The sequence below is a fragment of the Hypanus sabinus genome, chromosome 7 (genome assembly GCF_030144855.1).
Source record: "Hypanus sabinus isolate sHypSab1 chromosome 7, sHypSab1.hap1, whole genome shotgun sequence".
Classification (NCBI taxonomy): Eukaryota; Metazoa; Chordata; class Chondrichthyes; order Myliobatiformes; family Dasyatidae; genus Hypanus; species Hypanus sabinus.
In genome coordinates, this window is record NC_082712.1 from 70,810,171 (window position 1) to 70,827,601 (window position 17,431).

The following is a 17,431-nucleotide window of genomic DNA, read 5'->3' on the forward strand; positions in this document are numbered from 1 at the left end:
ATAAAGGAAGATGGATTGGCATTGCCTAATTTTAGATTTTATTATTGGGCAGTTAATATCTGATATTTGATATGTTGGTTAAAAGATTGGGATATATCTTTTAGCCCTCATTGGGTGAATCTGGAAATTAAATCTGTACAAGGATTTGCATTGAGTTCTATTTTAGGGACTTCTCTTCCCTTTGCTCTTTCTAAATTGACAAAACAAATTGACAACCCAATAGTTAAACATACTTTACGTATATGGTTTCAATTTCGGCAATTTTTTGGGTTGACTCAGTTTGTTTTAAATATTCCTATTGTATCCAATTGCTTTTTTTATCCTTCTATTATAGACCAAGCTTATTCAGCTTGGAAGACTAAAGGATTACTACGATTTTCTGATTTATTTTTGGATAATTGTTTTATGTCTTTTGAACAATTATCTGATAAATATAATTTGCCTAGATTTCATTTTTTTTAGATATTTACAGATTAGGAATTTCTTAAATACTGTGCTTCCTACTTTTCCAAATTTTGTGTCTTCAGGTATTTTGGAGAATTTGTTTGAACTAAATCCTTGTCAGAAAGGGCTACTATCAAAACTCTACAATATAATTATGAAGATATGTTCAGAGCCCTTCTATAAGATTAAAAATGATTGTGAAACAGAACTTAACCTTACTATCCCTATTGAGAATTCGGATAAAATTCTTCAATTAGTTAATACATCATCTATATGTGCTAAACATTCATTAATACAGTTTAAGGTTGTGCATAGGGCTCATATGTCCAAGGATAAATTGGGTCATTTTTATTCCTATATAAATCCTATTTGTGACAGATGTCATTCTGAGATAGCGTCTTTAACTCATATGTTCTGTTCGTGTCCGCTTTTGAAAAAAATATTGGAAAGGCATTTTTGATAATATTTCTATGGTATTGAACATTGATTTACAACCTCATCCTATTACTGCAATTTTTGGTTTAACAATGATGGACTCACTCCATTTATCCTCTTCCGCTTGTTGAATGATTGCATTTCTTATTTTAATGGCTAGAAGATCTATTTTGTTGAATTGGAAAGAAATTAATCCTCCTACCGTATTTCGTTGGTTTTCTCAAACTATGTTATCTCTAAATTTAGAAAAAATTAGAAGTGTTGTATTTGATACTTCTATTAAATTTGAAAAGGTATGGAGACCATTTATTCAATATTTTCATATGATGTAATATGATCCTGTTCCAAGCCCATTTGTTTTCCCAGTTTCGATTTTATATATGTTGAGAGGATCAGAGTTGACAACACTGATGATTTTGTATTTTTGTGAGATATTATAAACAGCCCCTTTTTTCCATTTTTTCTTTTTCTTTTTTCTGTTTTTTTAATATATATTATGATATACCTAGGTTTGCCTTGTTTATTTGTAAATTGTATCATCCATGATTTGGGAATACTTATTTATACTGTAACCATTGCTTATGTATTCTTTCATGTTCAGTTGAAATGCATATGTTTGTAATCCCATTATCTATGTATCAATTTTATTTTGTTGATATTAATAATAATAAAAAGATTGAAAAAGAAAAGCTCTGCTCCGACGTACACAAGCCTCACTCATTGAGTCAAACCTCTGCTTGCACAAGTTTGCATCAAACTGTCAGGCAGTAATGGAGGCTTTTCTCTATTATCTATGTATCAATTTTATTTTGTTGATATTAATAATAATAAAAAGATTGAAAAAGTAATGGAGGCTTTTCCACATGATGACTGTACTCCGTCAATCAAAGACCTAGATCTAGATGGAGAAACCATACCCAAACAAAGGAGTTTGTGCCTTCTTTGGGAGATTACAACTGACACAATCACATTCTCTGTGCCAACAGTGATCAAGCCATTCACCCGCCATGGAGTTCTCTCCACTGTCAACAGTGTTTTCGATCTCTTGGGTCTACTGGCGCCAGTTACGATCCAGGTAAGAGCCCTTCTCAGGGAACTTACCTCTGAGCTCTCCAATTGGGATACTCCCCTACCAGAAGACAAGCTAAACAGATGGGAGACTTGGAGAGATTCACTTCAAGATCCAAAACAGCTTCATATCCTACGTAGGTACACTGCGGACGAATTGGCCCAGACAAAGGATGTCATCCTTAAAGCAACTCAAGGAGCAGCTTTTGCAAGGGAGTTTTGGCCCTCCAAGTTAATAAACCAATACCAAAGGACAGTCCTTTGAGGAAACTCAGTCCGATCCTGAAGAACGATCTCACTTGCATTGGAGGCCGGTTAATAAACTCTCGCCTTTCAGCTGCAGAAAAGAACCCAGTAATCCTGCCCAAAGACAGCCATGTGTACTTACTCCTTACTCACCATCACCATGAACAGGTAAGGCATCAGAGCCATTAACTGACAGAAGGAACAATCAGGGCAGCAGGACAGTGGATGTTGGGAGGGAAAACATTGATCAATTCAGTACTCCACAAAAGTGTAACCTGCTGGAAACTGCGAGGGAAGCTGGAAGCTCAACGTATGGCGGACCTCCCACCAGAACACCTTGAAACCTGCCCTCCTTTTACGTATGTGGGGCTCAATCTATTTGATCCGTGGACTATCACCACTAGATGCACAAGAGGAGGACAAGCAGAGAGCAAACGATGGGCCATCATGTTTAGTTGCATGAGTTTGAGAGTGGTACACAATGAAGTCATCGAATCTTTGGATACATCCAGCTGCATTAATGCTCTCAGGCGCTTGTTTGCACTAAGAGGCCCTGTAAAACAGTTAAAATCTGTTTGCGGCACAAACTTTGTTGGAGCTTCCAAGGAGCTCGGGATGGACAAGATGGTGCAAAGATACCTCAGTCAGCAGGGATGCAACTGGGAGTTCAACACACCACACGCCTCTCACATGGGAGGCTCATGGGAGCAGATGATTGGTATCGCCAGAAGGATCCTTGATTCAATGTTTCTGCAGCAACGCACCCGAGTGACCCATGAAGTACTGTGCACACTAATGGCGGAGGTCACAGCCATTATAAATGCATGACCACTCCTACCTGTCCCTTCTGACCTGGAAAACCCCCTCATACTCTCACCATTAATGCTCCTAATGCAGAAGACAGGAGCTCCCCCTCCACCTGGGGACTTCTCAGATAAGGATTTGTACACAAAGCAATGGAGACAGGTCCAGGCTCTGGCAAATCGGTTCTGGTCTTGTTGGAGACATTAATATCTACCTTTGTTGCAACATAGACAAAAGTGGACAGAACCTCGGAGGAATCTTCAAGTTGGAGATTTAGTCCTGCTCAGGGACAAGCAGATCACCGCAACTGCTGGCCAATGGCCAGAATTACTGTCACATTCCCTGGTAGGGATGGACCTGTCAGGAAGGTTGAGTTGAAAACTTCTGACCAAGGTGATGTCAAAACTTACCAAAAGCCAGTGTGGAAGTCATTCTACTTCTACCTAAGGACTGATTTAGAGACTGAAGTTTGTATTATGTTCATAGTGACCTTACAAAGGTCAGGCGGGGAGTGTGTTGCCCTTAAGGCATTCATTTAGTTTATTATATTTTCACTTTAGTAATTCATTTATAATTGTTTTCTAGTTAAAGTTAAGGTTGTTGAAAGTAAATTCGCTGTCTGTGATATATCGCGGCATGCGATGATGTCACACCCGGTTTCGCTGCGTCCTGTGGGAAAATACCGGTTTGGAGAAACGGGAAGGAGGGGGCTTGTGTGTGCAGGATCAGCGTGAGAACAGTTTCTTTCTACACACTAGAAACATCATAGAAGCAACGCCGTAAGTTCATAAGATAATCATTATGTTGAAGTAAAAATGTTAATGCTGATTCTGTTAAAAGTAATGACGGTTGATAAAGTTTATGTCCTTTGTTATTTAAAGAGTTGTGGATAGTTTGTGTTGAAGTGTATTTAAAGCCAGTAGCGTATTTAAAGCCAGCAGCGTAGGGAGATTCTGACTGTATGTTGTACTTTAATGTAATATAGTTTGTTGTAGTTTTATTTTTGCAAGTATTTATGATGTAAATGTGATGCCAAGAAGGAAACAAATATTGTATATATTTTGTATTGTTTTATCAACAGTTTTCACCATACATTAATGTGAAAGAGTGAACAGTAAATCTTACTGGGATCGCGCCTCATTGACCGGTATATACTTGGTGTTTAGTTCAGAGATTTTACACCTGTGTGAGAACACTACATCTATATATAAAATAAATACTGATAATGATATATTAAATATATTATGATATATAAAATGATAAATATAGATCAGTGGCTACAAGAGCACAATGAAACCATGTAGAATGCATACCAATTGATTGCAATGCAAAGCACACATCTGACACAGCATAAGGCACTGATGTCTTGACCCATGGGATGCCACAGATTACACAAATTCATAAAAGGAGGACTGGCATGGAATGATCCCTTCATTGTAGTATCTGGAGGATTTTTACAAAGGTAAAGCATATCAAGATTAAACAATTATCTTGAAGGTGTGTGCTCCTTTTACTTTTTATTATTAAAGGAGGTAAAATTTGTGCTTTTAGTCTACTCTTTTAAGAAAAATACTGATCATACTCCAGTATCTTTTAAGAACAATACTAAAACACTGGTTGCCTTTTCCCTTCCTGATCTCCCTGCCATCTCCTTTCAGTCCCAAAAATCCCACATCTTCAAGGTCAGAATGAGAAACAGAATCAGTTTTACTATTCATCAGCGTATGTCATGAAATTTGTGGCAGTAGTACAATGCAATGCATAATAATAAAAATGTGAATTACAGAAAGTATACCTATAAATTAAATAAGTAGTGCAAAAATAGAAATTAAAAAGTAGTGAGGTAGTGTTCATGGGTTCAATGTCCATTCAGAAATCAGATTGTAGAGGGGAAGAAGCTGCCCCTGAATCATTGAGTGTGTGCCTTTAGGCTTCTGTACTTCCTTCCTGATGGTAACATTGCGAAGAGGGCTTGACCTGTGTGATGGGGGACCTTGATGATGGATGCTGCCTTTTTCAGACACTGCTCCTTAAAGTGCCCATGATGGATCTGACTAAGTTTATAACTCTCTGCAGCTTACTTTGATACTGTGCAATAGGGTCCCCAATACTAGACAGTGATGCAGCTGGCTAGAATGCTGTCCTGTAGATTTTGGTGACATACTACATCTCCTCAAACATCTAAATAAATAAAGCTGCTGTTTTGACTTTGTTATAGCTGCATCAATATGTTGGGTCCAGGTTAGATCCTCTGAGGTTTTGACAATCAGGAACCTGAAATTGCTCATTTTCTATGAGGACTGGTATGTGTTCCCTCATCTTACCCTTTCTGAAGTCCGCAATCAGTTCTTTGGTCTTATTGACATTGAGTGCAAGGTTGTTGCTGTGAGACCACTCAATTAGCTGATATGTCTCTCTTGTACACCCTTTTATCACCATCTGAAATTCTACTAACAATAGTTGCATTGTATTTATAAATGACACAAGCTATGTCTCACCACATAGTCATGGGTGTAGATAGAGTAGAGACAGATGAAAGCTTTTTCGCCTTAGAGCATTCTGTATCTCTTAATTTCTTGCATTTCCAAAGACAGGTCATTGATCTGAAACATAATTAGCCCTGTGATGGAGTTTCACTTTCCAGGGCCAAAGAGGCTCATTGCAATCCTCAGTTTTCTAGCACAGTAGCATGACCTAACCAAAGGGTCAGAGATGTTGGTGACAATGTTAATCTTTTAACAAATTTATTTGCTCAGCTTTTGTTATATAAACAAGAACCAGTCCCCAGTTCATAATTTAAATTGCAAGCAGCAATCAGTTTGAAGTTGTATGCATAGGTTTGCAAAAGAAATGTCACTGGGGAACATGTCTCCATTAGCCAAACACAAGACAATAGTGTTATGTCACTGAGCACATCAAACATGGTTACAAGTTGGGATGCTTGTATATTCAGGGATCAGTACTCACAGCTTTAATTGTGGATGATTGGAATCTCTGTATCCAGGAGCTTTTTATACCTTCTCTGTGAGTTACTTTGCCCCAGCAAAGGTATGTGGAAAACATCACATGAGTGTATGTTTTTGGCCTTCTGCTGCTGTAGCCCATCCACTTCCAGGACCATGTTGTGCATTCAGAGAGGCCCTTCTGCACAGCACTGCTGTAAAGCATGTTATTTGAGTTACTGTTGCTTTCCTGTCTGCTTGAACTAGTCTGACCATTCTCCTCTGACCTCTGTCATTAACAAGGATTTTTTTCCTACAGAATTACTGCTCACTGGATTTTATTTTCTGCCTTTTACACTATTCTCTGTCAATTCTCAAGACTTGCATCTGAACATCCTAGGGGATCAGCAGCTTCAAGATAATCAAGCCACCCCATCTGGCTCTCAGTCAAAATCATTTAAATTGCATTTCTTTCCCATTCTGATGTTTGGTTTGAACAACTGAACCTCTTCCCCTTTTTTGCATGTTTTTATGCATTGAGTTGCTGCCACACAATTGGCTGATCGATTATTTAAATTCATAAGCAGGTGTACAGGGGCACCTAATATAGTGGCCACTGAGTGTACATGTAAAACAGATTTTGTCTGCATTTCATTCAATTGCAACTACATTATAGTACTGCTCTTTATTACAATGCACCTCACTATCTTCAAAAATATGAAATCTTGATACTTAATTTCCATGGAAAGGTTAAATCAAATTGATTGATATAATTAAAAAGCCCATTACTGTCAGTCAATGGAAAAAGGACCATTGTGTTATTCACTTCCTCACTCCACCCCCCACACCCAATGCATGCATTATTCTAAACTTATGACATAGGAGCAATTTAGCTTAAGTGATTTATAGACCTGAGTATGATTGACAAATACTTTAGTGAGAACTAATGTTTATTTGACAAGGACCCCTATCTAAACTGCACATAGTGAACACAGTGTGACAGTGCCATATTGTTGGGTTCAAATGTTGAATAAATATTAGCCCAACAAGAGCTTGAAATGTTTTTGTATCCCTACCATGGATTTAGATAGCAAATGATCCACCATGTGTCGAATGATTTTACAAAGATTATCAGAGAAGCATATCTGGAGTATTTAAAATTCAAATGAGCTCACATTTGATATTTACTGTGCTGTGCAGTCAGCCTTGTTGTAATGGTAATATCTGACTTGTTGGAAGACGAGAGATTGATTAATGTTGGTGTGTAAGAAGGTATAGGGATCTTTGAAAGCCAATTACAGAATATTAACAAGAAACAATATAAAAATCAAATACTGTGTAGCCCTTTGCTGTGACTGGGCTGTGGCATAAGATAAGGGTTCTCGTTGTAATTATAAAGAATCATATCTGCAGTACTTTGCAGAGTTTTGACCTCCTTCCTAAGGAAGGAAGTAATTGCTTCAGAAAGGATGCACCAATTAACCAGGTTGATTTCTAAGATGAGACAATTGAGCAGAATAGCTCTATTTCCTTTGTTTAATGAAATGAAAAGCAATCACATTGAGATGTATTAAATTCTTAGAGGAGTTGACAACGCAAATGGTAAAAAGACATTTCCTTTTTGTTAGAGAGCTTAGAATAATAACCTCAGTAACAGACCTGAGATGAGAATTTTCTTCAGTCGTTGGGATGTCAAACTTCGAATTTCTATACTTCAGAGTAATAAATTTGAGTGTTAATGCAGCCTGGGGGTGAAGTATGTGCTTCAAAACTGGTGCTTCATTGTGCAACTGTTCCTCATCTAAGATTGTACACAGTTTACTCCAGAATAACAATTATCATGACCATTACTTTGACAACAAATTATACCCTGTGATGCAAAAAAGGCTTGAGTTTTGTACCACAGAGACTGTGGAAGGTGACTTTTCAATAATTGTCCATTCTGCAGAGCCACTCTGAAGATCAAGACCAAACAATTAGGCTACGTTCACACTAGACCGGATAATTCTGAAAACACTGGTTTCACATTAAAAAAGATAGACGTCCACACTGAGTGGTTTTGAAAGTACCTCTGTCCACATTAATATGGGTATTTCGGCGAATCTCCTCCTATTGCGCATGCGCAGGATACTTCTACCGAAAACAAGCGACATGTTTGGTGTCGAATCTCACAGTGAAAGACTTGGTGCACGTTTGTCTAGTTACAGACTAGAAAAACTTAATTGCCAAATGACTGACAGCTGTTGGCTCTCGCGCAGGAGGACTTAAAATTAAAAAAAAACACATACTGGATCATATGGAGGCAACCGACGGGGAGTTCACGGACAGTATGACCTGGCTGACGATGAACATCAAAAAATTGACTAACTCTGTTGCATTAATAAAGCACCTTGTTAAATGTATAAAACATGTCTGTATCAGTGTTATCTTGTATTTCCATATAATGTTACATTAGGCTGTTACACATCTATTGTCAGAGAAGTACTTGCATAAATAGGTAAACCACCTTCATACGAGCAAGGACAGAAAACAGGGCAAGGTGAGTATACTTACTTATTCTGTAAGTTATGGGTCAAAGTATTTGGTGAGTACATTTCTAACTCTGCTGGCTTCAGTCTCGTTGCCATCTGTTCTGAAACTGTTAGGTTGTGTTCAAAAAAACAATGAAATGGCGTGCTGCTGTCACCATCTGTTCCGGCATGTCATGACAGCGATTTTAGATTTCTCCGGTTACCCTGTCCACACCGCTCTGCCCAATCCAGTGTTTTCAAATTTATACACTCTGGAGGGTGTTTTAGAAAAGCTCCGTTTTTGCGGGAGGAAAACACCATTTCCGTGTGGACAGAGGGTCAAAACGAAGAGAAAAAGCTTCGGTTACGGATTTATCCAGTCTAGTATGGATGTAGCCTTGAGTGCTGGTACTCAATCATAGCTTTTTGAATGTCACTCAGCACTGAGGCTAATTATTTTTTTTATAGTCCCTTTTACTCAGGGCAGCCCACAGAATTTCACAGCCAATGATAAAATATTTTGCATCAAAATAGCCACTGTATTTGCAGCCAGTCTCTCAGGAAGCTCCTACAAACTGGTTAATAACCAGAGAATTAGTTTGATAATATGTGATAAAGGTATTACTTATAATATTGGGGACTAGTATCTTCTTCTTCATAAGAGTATTGAGCTATCTAGTGCAGCTGCCGTATGTTTGAGTAGCCTCCGATGGGGCAACGATTCCTTGGAACTGCAGCAAAATATTTGCTAGGTTTATTTCTCAAGCCTTTGGAGTGGAATTTCAACAGACGACCTGCTGACAATGAAAGAAGATTGTCATAATATAAACTACGCTCCTTTAATTCACTGTAAATCTATACTGTATGCTTTAATTCAAACTCACCATATCTCTCCTCACTGGCAGTTCATATTTTGCCTTTGCAGTGGTAAGTTAATGTGGGTTTGCAAATGTACTCTCTTCTACCATGTATCCTAAGTCCATAAATGTTCATGCAAAGAGAGTAAAAATATGATATACTGTATGCAGTAGCTGTGAGCCTATAGGAGATGATGTTGTCATCTCTGAGCACAACCTTTTACAAATTGCAGTCATAGTTACATATTCAAAGTTATATTTAGTTGGAACAGCAGTGAAGAATCAGCTATAACTACCAATAAATGCAGACTGGCTCCTATTCTGCCACATACAATCAAATATATTTAAATGTTCTATTTTCATTTCTGATACTTCCCTTTTTTTACTATGTGAAGTAGTTGGTGCGCTGCAAAATAAATCAACAAAAGCAAATCAGTTTAATAATTAACCTGGCGTAAACAATGCAGGAAGCTCCTATAGAATGTGGAAGGATATATTACGTAAACACTCTTAGATCAGTAAAACAGCAAGTTATTTGGAGATAGTTTAATTGTCAGACTCTGTCTAAATTCAGCAGGAGTGCTGGGCACGTAGAAGAAAGCAGTAAATAGAAATGAATACATTTATTGCAAACTTGCTGATTATAGAACTGGCTGGTTCTTGGTTTATTCAGCATGCCTTTTGAAACTATTCTATCTCTTTCTTCCTGTATCTGCACCAATTTAAAATTTCCTTTGAAGCCTCCCCACCCTTTGAAATGACATTTCCTTTCTGCACCAGATAGATTTTATACAGTAGTTGATATGAACTTTGGGAATGTTTTCATTTCTCAACATTCATTCCTTCCCCTTTCATTTGCAATATAAACCATCCCAAATTGATTATCATCCCAGATGAATACAAATCCACCAGTCATTTCTTTCAATTACCAACATCACCTTATCACTCAACAGCACTTAACCTTTTCTCCCAGATGAACCAATTTATGCACTGTTCCAACAATTTTGAATTCACCTAGATCAAAGTTCTGCAAAGCTGTCTGTCTCAGTGCTGTTCACTCCTCCTGTGAAGAGGTTGTTAAGTCCCACCAAGCTTTTGAACCCTTGTACTGATGTATCTTTATATAACACAGTCATAGATTGTTTCATAATGCTGCTGTGAAATGTATTGGGATACTTCACTATGTTAAAGGTGTTATATAATACATGGCATTCAATATATTTTATTATTTTAATACAACCACAAAGAATAGGAAATATGTATTTAAGTTATCCTATATACCATTCTCCAAATTTCCAAATGATCTTTCTACTTGACACAGCGATTCCACTAATTGCAATTCAGTCTCAGGTTCATTGCAATATAGTCTCAGGTACACTACCAAATAGCAGGCAAGTGTCCAGATGATTACTGTGTGGAACACCACTGCACTCTCTGGGAGTATGATGCTGGTAACACTTATGACTTGCCAAAGAAATTCTTTCATTCCCTATCCTACAAGTTGACAAAAAAATCACAAAAAAAAGGTCACCTTATGCTGGCTATCTTGAGCACTGAGTAATTTAGATCCTAGCTCTGCCTTGCCCTAATGGTTTTTAGTGGAAGAGACAGTTTGTGGGTGATACACAGTGGGTGATAACCGGTGAATTTCAATCTGAGATCTGATCTTGCATGTTAGATTTGAATTTTGAAGGATGTAAGAAATAAAGTCAATCAATTCAATTCAATTCGAACTCTTGCGACTATGAATTTGTAATGCTTTGCCAGGATTTTCTGCAGTAATTTCTGACCTTACGCTTCCGTAATTGGCTGTTATTTATTTTCTTTTTTTGATAATTCACTTTCTATTTGATGCAAGTCTTCCTCAAGCCCTTTAGCCCTACAATCATGTTATCACTTCAACCCTTTGTATGGTTCATTTATTCACCTAATCTGTTACTTGACAGTGCAGTACGCACTAAGTTGCAGACAAGTGGGCTCATTAACTTCTGGTTAGTGATGAGTGTGTAGTATTCACAATCCAGGTGCTGTCTGATCAACCTATTGCCTATATCCCCTGTTGTTTACATTGTGAATTTTTTTGCAAAGAAAACATCAAACCATCTTGCCCATTTTAGGATATTAATAGTCCCAAACCCTTCCTTTTTCACTGCATTCTTGAATGGAAATTGGTACCAACACATGGGAATCTTGAGGATTTTCATAATCAATAAAACATTTTTTTCAGTTCTTTACCCTGCTTCTTGTTTTTCAGCTAATATTGTGCCTCTGTTACCACTTTCATTTCATTCTCAAGGGTTTGCTTTTTGCAAATGAGTTCATTAAATGATACTTAATTAAATATTCATCAATGCTTAATCCTAGTTTTTCTCTCCTGTCTTTGAAAAATAGACTTCCTCTTACATAATCAGCATTTTTTTTTACAGCCCATTAAATTTATTTCTATTTTTCATTCCCTCCCCCATTACTGTTACATGATATTTGACAGAATACATATTATTTTATCAGGGATCTTCAATTTAGTGGAGTTGCGCTGAATACAGCATTACAGACTTGTAATGAATGATAATGCTTGACATTAAAATATGAAGATTATCCTTTCTCCTGCTCCCAAGTGAAAATTAAATGATATAACCACCAGATCATTTTGTCTGTTATATAATCAACTTCATTACTATGGTTATATGGCAAATAAGTGAAATGAATGAGGAAGCAGCAGCTGAAGATGTTGTAATAATAGAAAGATTATGAAAAAAGACCTAGTGCTTTCCCAGTGCATATGACGAATAAACTCTTCTCAGGCTTCCATCAATTATAACTGATGTTTTCATGACAAACTCTGGCCACCTTTATCAGGGCAGATTTCTGGGCACGTCTAGTCCAGTGGCACTTATCCCTCTATAGTCCATCTTTCTTAATTGGTTAGTCTTCATCCAGTCAGGTTTCTGCTCTCCCACCTTGTTTACATTCAAATTCCAATTCCTACTTAGAAGGAGAAATACTTGTTTGTTAAAATTATTTTCCTCTAGTTTTATTCAGTGGCTTCCTTACCAGGCAGCCCCAAAAGCCATTGGCATGCCAATGCAGTGTGTTGTTACAACCAATTTCTCCAGCTAACCAAAATGTACACACCTCCTGTGCGCCTTGATGCAGATTTCCACCATGCATCCTGTCTGGATGACCTGACATCAGTTGACCTGCATAAACAATGATTTGAGCTTTCTTACAGGCTTGTGGATGGTACAAATCTGGTATATTTGTAGGATCCTGGAGATCCTTCCAGAAACCATGGAATAATAGGGAAGATAAACCATAGTGACAGGCACATCCTCGTTGTTAGGTTTCCTACTTTTTCCCTTGGTTCTTTTAAGGGCTCCATTGATTTCCTTCACCTTGCATCTATTTTGTCAGAACATTGTGAGTAATCAACTTATTTTCTCAGGGAGACTCTCTGGGTCTGAAATAGCTTTTGCATGGTTAATCAAAGTAGAAAGAGCTGCTCTACATCAGGAAACATGATGGTGGCTGTTATTGTTGAGGTATAACTCTGTGTGAGAGTGTTTCTGATAGATGTCATGTCTGAGGCTACAATCCAGTTTCTATCTTATTAGAATGTCCAGGAATGGAAGGCAACCATTCTTCTCCATCTCTATTGTAAATTGAATGTCTGACTGTATATTGTTCAGATGGTTGGGGAACCATTGGAGACTCTGGAGTCCGTGAGCCCACACTACAAAGGTGTCATTGATGTATCTGAAGAATTATTTATGGCATAATGGTGATGAGCTCAGAGCCCTCTTCTCAAAGTCCTTCATGTAGAAATTAGCAGTAGCCAGTGACTAGGGCAATTCCATGACCAGTCTGTCTGTTTGTTCACAATAGTTACCCCATAGAGGAAGTATGTTGATGAAAGGGTGTGTTCAAAAAGCTCAGTGGTACCCTTATCAAACCTTGATCACAGGAGGACCAGGCTGTCCTCAGTGAGAACTCTTGTGAACAGGGGCACCACGGCAAAACTGACCATTATGTCCTCTGGCGGCAGCAGAATGTTGATTATTGTTTTAATAATGCCGGCCAAATTCATGACATGATGCTCACAGCCCCCAACAAAGGAAGAGAGCATGGTTGTTAAATGCTTAGTGAGGTGGAGGTAGTAAGTCAGACCATGTATTGCACAGATGATAGGCCTCAGAGGGCAACCATCCTTGTGTAGTGGAGACCCCATAAAGTCTTGGAAATGGAGAAGAATTGTTGCCTCCCATTCATGGACATTCTATTATGATGGAAACTGGATGGTAGCCTCGGACAGGATGTCTATCGAAATCCCATTCACATGGACTTGTACCTCAACAATTTGCCTCACTACAGGAAAGTTGTGGAAACCATAGAAAGGGTGCAGAGGAGATTTACAAGGATGCTGCCTGGGTTGGGGAGCATGCCTTATGTGAATAGGTTGAGTGAACTCGACCTTTTCTCCTTGGAGTGACGGAGGATGAGAGGTGACCTGATAGAGGTGTACAAGATGATGAGAGGCATTCATCATGTGGATAGTCAGAGGCTTTTTCCCAGGGCTGAAATGGTTGCCACAAGAAGACACAGGTTTAAGGTGCTGGGGAGTAGGTACAGAGGAGATGTTAGGGGTAAGTTCTTTACACAGAGAGTGGTGAGTGCATGGAATGGGCTGCCAGCAATGGTGGTGGAGGCAGGTACAATAGGGTCTTTTAAGAGACTTGTAGATATGTACATGGAGCTTAGTAAAATAGAGGGCTATAGGTAATTTCTAAAGTATTTTTTGTGGGCCGAAGGGTCTGTATTGTGTTGTAGGTTTTCTATGTTTCTAATAACAGCCACCATCATGCCTCCCAACACAGAGTGGTTCTTTCTACTTTGCAAAAACTGTTTCGGACCTGGAGAATCTCCTGGAGGAAGTAAGACAATTATGCAGGATGTTCCTGCAGAGTGGTTACTAGGTGAAGGAAATCAATCAAACACTTAAAACGGCGAACAGAAAAAAACTAGGAAACCTAGCAATGAGGAGGAAATTGCGGCTACTCTGTGTGTTCCCTATATTTCCATGATTTCTGGAAGGATCACCAGGATCTTGAAAAAATACTGGATTAATTCCATTCAAAAACCTATAAGGAAGCTCAAATCACAGCTTTTGTGGGTCAAAGATGACTTGGGACTCAGGTTGGCTGGTATTTATATTAATCAGCCAGACGGATGTATGGTGGAAACTCATATCAAGGAGTTCAGGAAACTATCGGCGACAGCAGAACACTGCATTTGCACTGGCCATAGGATTGACTATGACAGCACAAAGCTACTGTACCATGCCAATATCTTTTGGGACCACTGGCTGGCAAAGAAGAGTGCCTCGCTATAAGCATGAACTGAAATTTGATTTTAAATAAGGTGGGAGAGCAGAAACCTGATTGGATGAGGACTAACCAATCAGGATGGATAGACTACAAGGCTATAAATACCACCAGACTAGACATGCTCAAGCATCTTCCCTAATGAAGCTGGCTGAGTTTGTCATCAAAATATCTGTTACAGTCGGCACCTGTACCCGGCTGGAAGCCCAACAAAACTTTATTCATAGAAGGACCATGTTACTCAAGTTGATAATTAACAACTTGATTTGTATGTGTCTTCAACAACTATCCACACCCTTGGATCATATTCAATAAATCCAGTGAAGATATATAGTTTTAATATCATCACTGAGGTAGATACATAGATGTTCAAGTTCTGATTTATTCTTTTGAAGCCTGTCTCGTTAATACTGATAAACAAATTACTGTTCTCTCTGCCCTTTTAAAGGTAATTCCTTCTTGCTGGCCCATGTTCCCCAGGTATCTATAACTCTTCACTCTTTCAGGCATGAAGCTATTACTCAGTGAGTTTGGGTGAAGAGTTTTACCTAAGCTGGAATTCAGAACAAGCTTTGCTTTTTTCCTTTAGAGCTTTATCAAAATCGTTCAGCAGAATCTTTACTGCACCAGCCATATATGTACAGTGGAGAACATTGAGATCCTCATGGTAAATGATTCACTTCCTTACTAGATTTCTATCAAGAACAATGCACAATTGCCTGTTAGAGTGCTTTTCACTTGTCTGAATGTGTCCAACTCCAGTGACAGTGAAGTATTGCAGTGTTATTCTGAATGAAGAAACCTCCTTGATTTTGACTCTATTCATCATCCTGTACATTCTCTCCCTTGTCTACCCATGCCCCATGGCTTTAATCTGAAGCTTCTACAAAAAGCGTTGTGGCTACTCATTCAGGTGACTCAACCAGCACCTTTCAGTCCCAATACAAAGTCAAAAAGTAATGCCTCCAGGGACGGAAGAATACCATCCAAATCATGCAGTATTAGAAATGTGCATCTATTTCTTCATTCTGCTGGGATTCAGCCCTGGAATTCCCTACCCAATACATTTAGGGGGCACTTTGCCTTAATGCCCGCAGTTTCAAGAGAAAAAGATCATCCCACTCTATTCCTCAACAACACTTCCCAGAATCATTCCCAAAGGCAAAAGGCATTTTGCTAATGATGTCTACGTCCCTTACGTAAATAAGAAACAGTATAGCAGTATATAATTCACAAACTGATTTGAGGAATAGAATTTCTGTTTGATTTCCTTATCATGAGCTCTTCAATACTTACTTTTGGCAGCTATCTTAAACATGTGCTCTATGCTCCTAACACCAAAAACAAACACATTCACCTTTCTTTTCCATCTTTCTGATGAAATGTTGAAAAATGGCTCATTCTGCAGTCTCTCTTAAATAAAACCAATCCCAAAGTGCTAGTTCACAAAAGGACTCAGAAAAACAATGAAAGGAGATATAGAACCAAGAAAATGAGATATATCGTGTTTGATGTCAAGACAGCCGTGTTTGACAAGGTTCCACACGGAAGGTTAGTTAGAAAGGTTCAATCGTTAGGTATTACTATTGAAGTAGTAAAATGGATTCAACAGTGGCTGGATGGAAGATGCCAGAGAGTAGTGGTGGATAACTGTTTGTCAGGTTGGAGGCCGGTGATAGTTGGTGTGCCTCATGGATCTTTACTGGGTCCAATGTTGTTTGTCATATACATTAATGATCTGGATGATGGGGTGGTAAATTGAATTAGTAAGTATGTAGATGATACTAAGGTAGGTGGCATTGTGGATAATGAAGTAGGTTTTCAAAGTTTGCAGAGAGATTTAGGCCAGTTAGAAGAGTGGACTGAATGATGGCAGATGGAGTTTACTGCTGATAAGTGTGAGGTGCTATATTTTGGTAGGAATAATTCAAATAGTTCATACATGGTAAAAGGTAGGGCATTGAGGAATGCAGTAGAACAGAGTAATCTAGGAATAATGGTGCATAGTTCCCTGAAAGTGGAATCTCATGTGGATAGGGTGGTGAAGAAAGCTTTTGGTATGCTAGCCTTTATAAATCAGAGCATTGAGTATAGGAGTTGGGATGTAATGTTAAAATTGTATAAGGCATTGGTAAGGCCAAATTTGGAGTATTGTGTACAGTTCTGGTCACTGAATTATAGGAAAGATGTCAACAAAATAGAGAGAGTACAGAGAAGATTAACTAGAATGTTACCTGGGTTTCAGCACCTAAGTTACAGGGAAAGGTTGAACAAGTTAGGCATTTATTCTTTGGAATGTAGAAGGTTGAGGGGGGACTTGATAGAGGTATTTAAAATTATGAGGGGGATAGATAGAGTCGACATGGATAGGCGTTTTCCATTGAGAGTAGGGGAGATCCAAACAAGAAGACATGAGTTGAGAGTTAGGGGGCAAAAGTTTAGGGGTAACACGAGGGGGAATTTCCTTACTCAGAGAGTGGTAGCTGTGTAGAATAAGCTTCCCGTAGAAGTGGTAGAGGCAGGTTCGGTATTGTCAATTAAAGTAAAATTGTATAGGTTTATGGACAGGAAAGGAATGGAGGGTTATGGGCTGAGTGCGGGTCGGTGGGACTAGGTGAGAGTAAGCATTCGGCATGGACTGGAAGGGCCGAGATGGCCTGTTTCTGTACTGTAATTGTTATATGGTTATATGGACAGCAACCTCTCCCTCACTATCAGCAAAACGTTAAGTTCAGGTAATGTGGTAT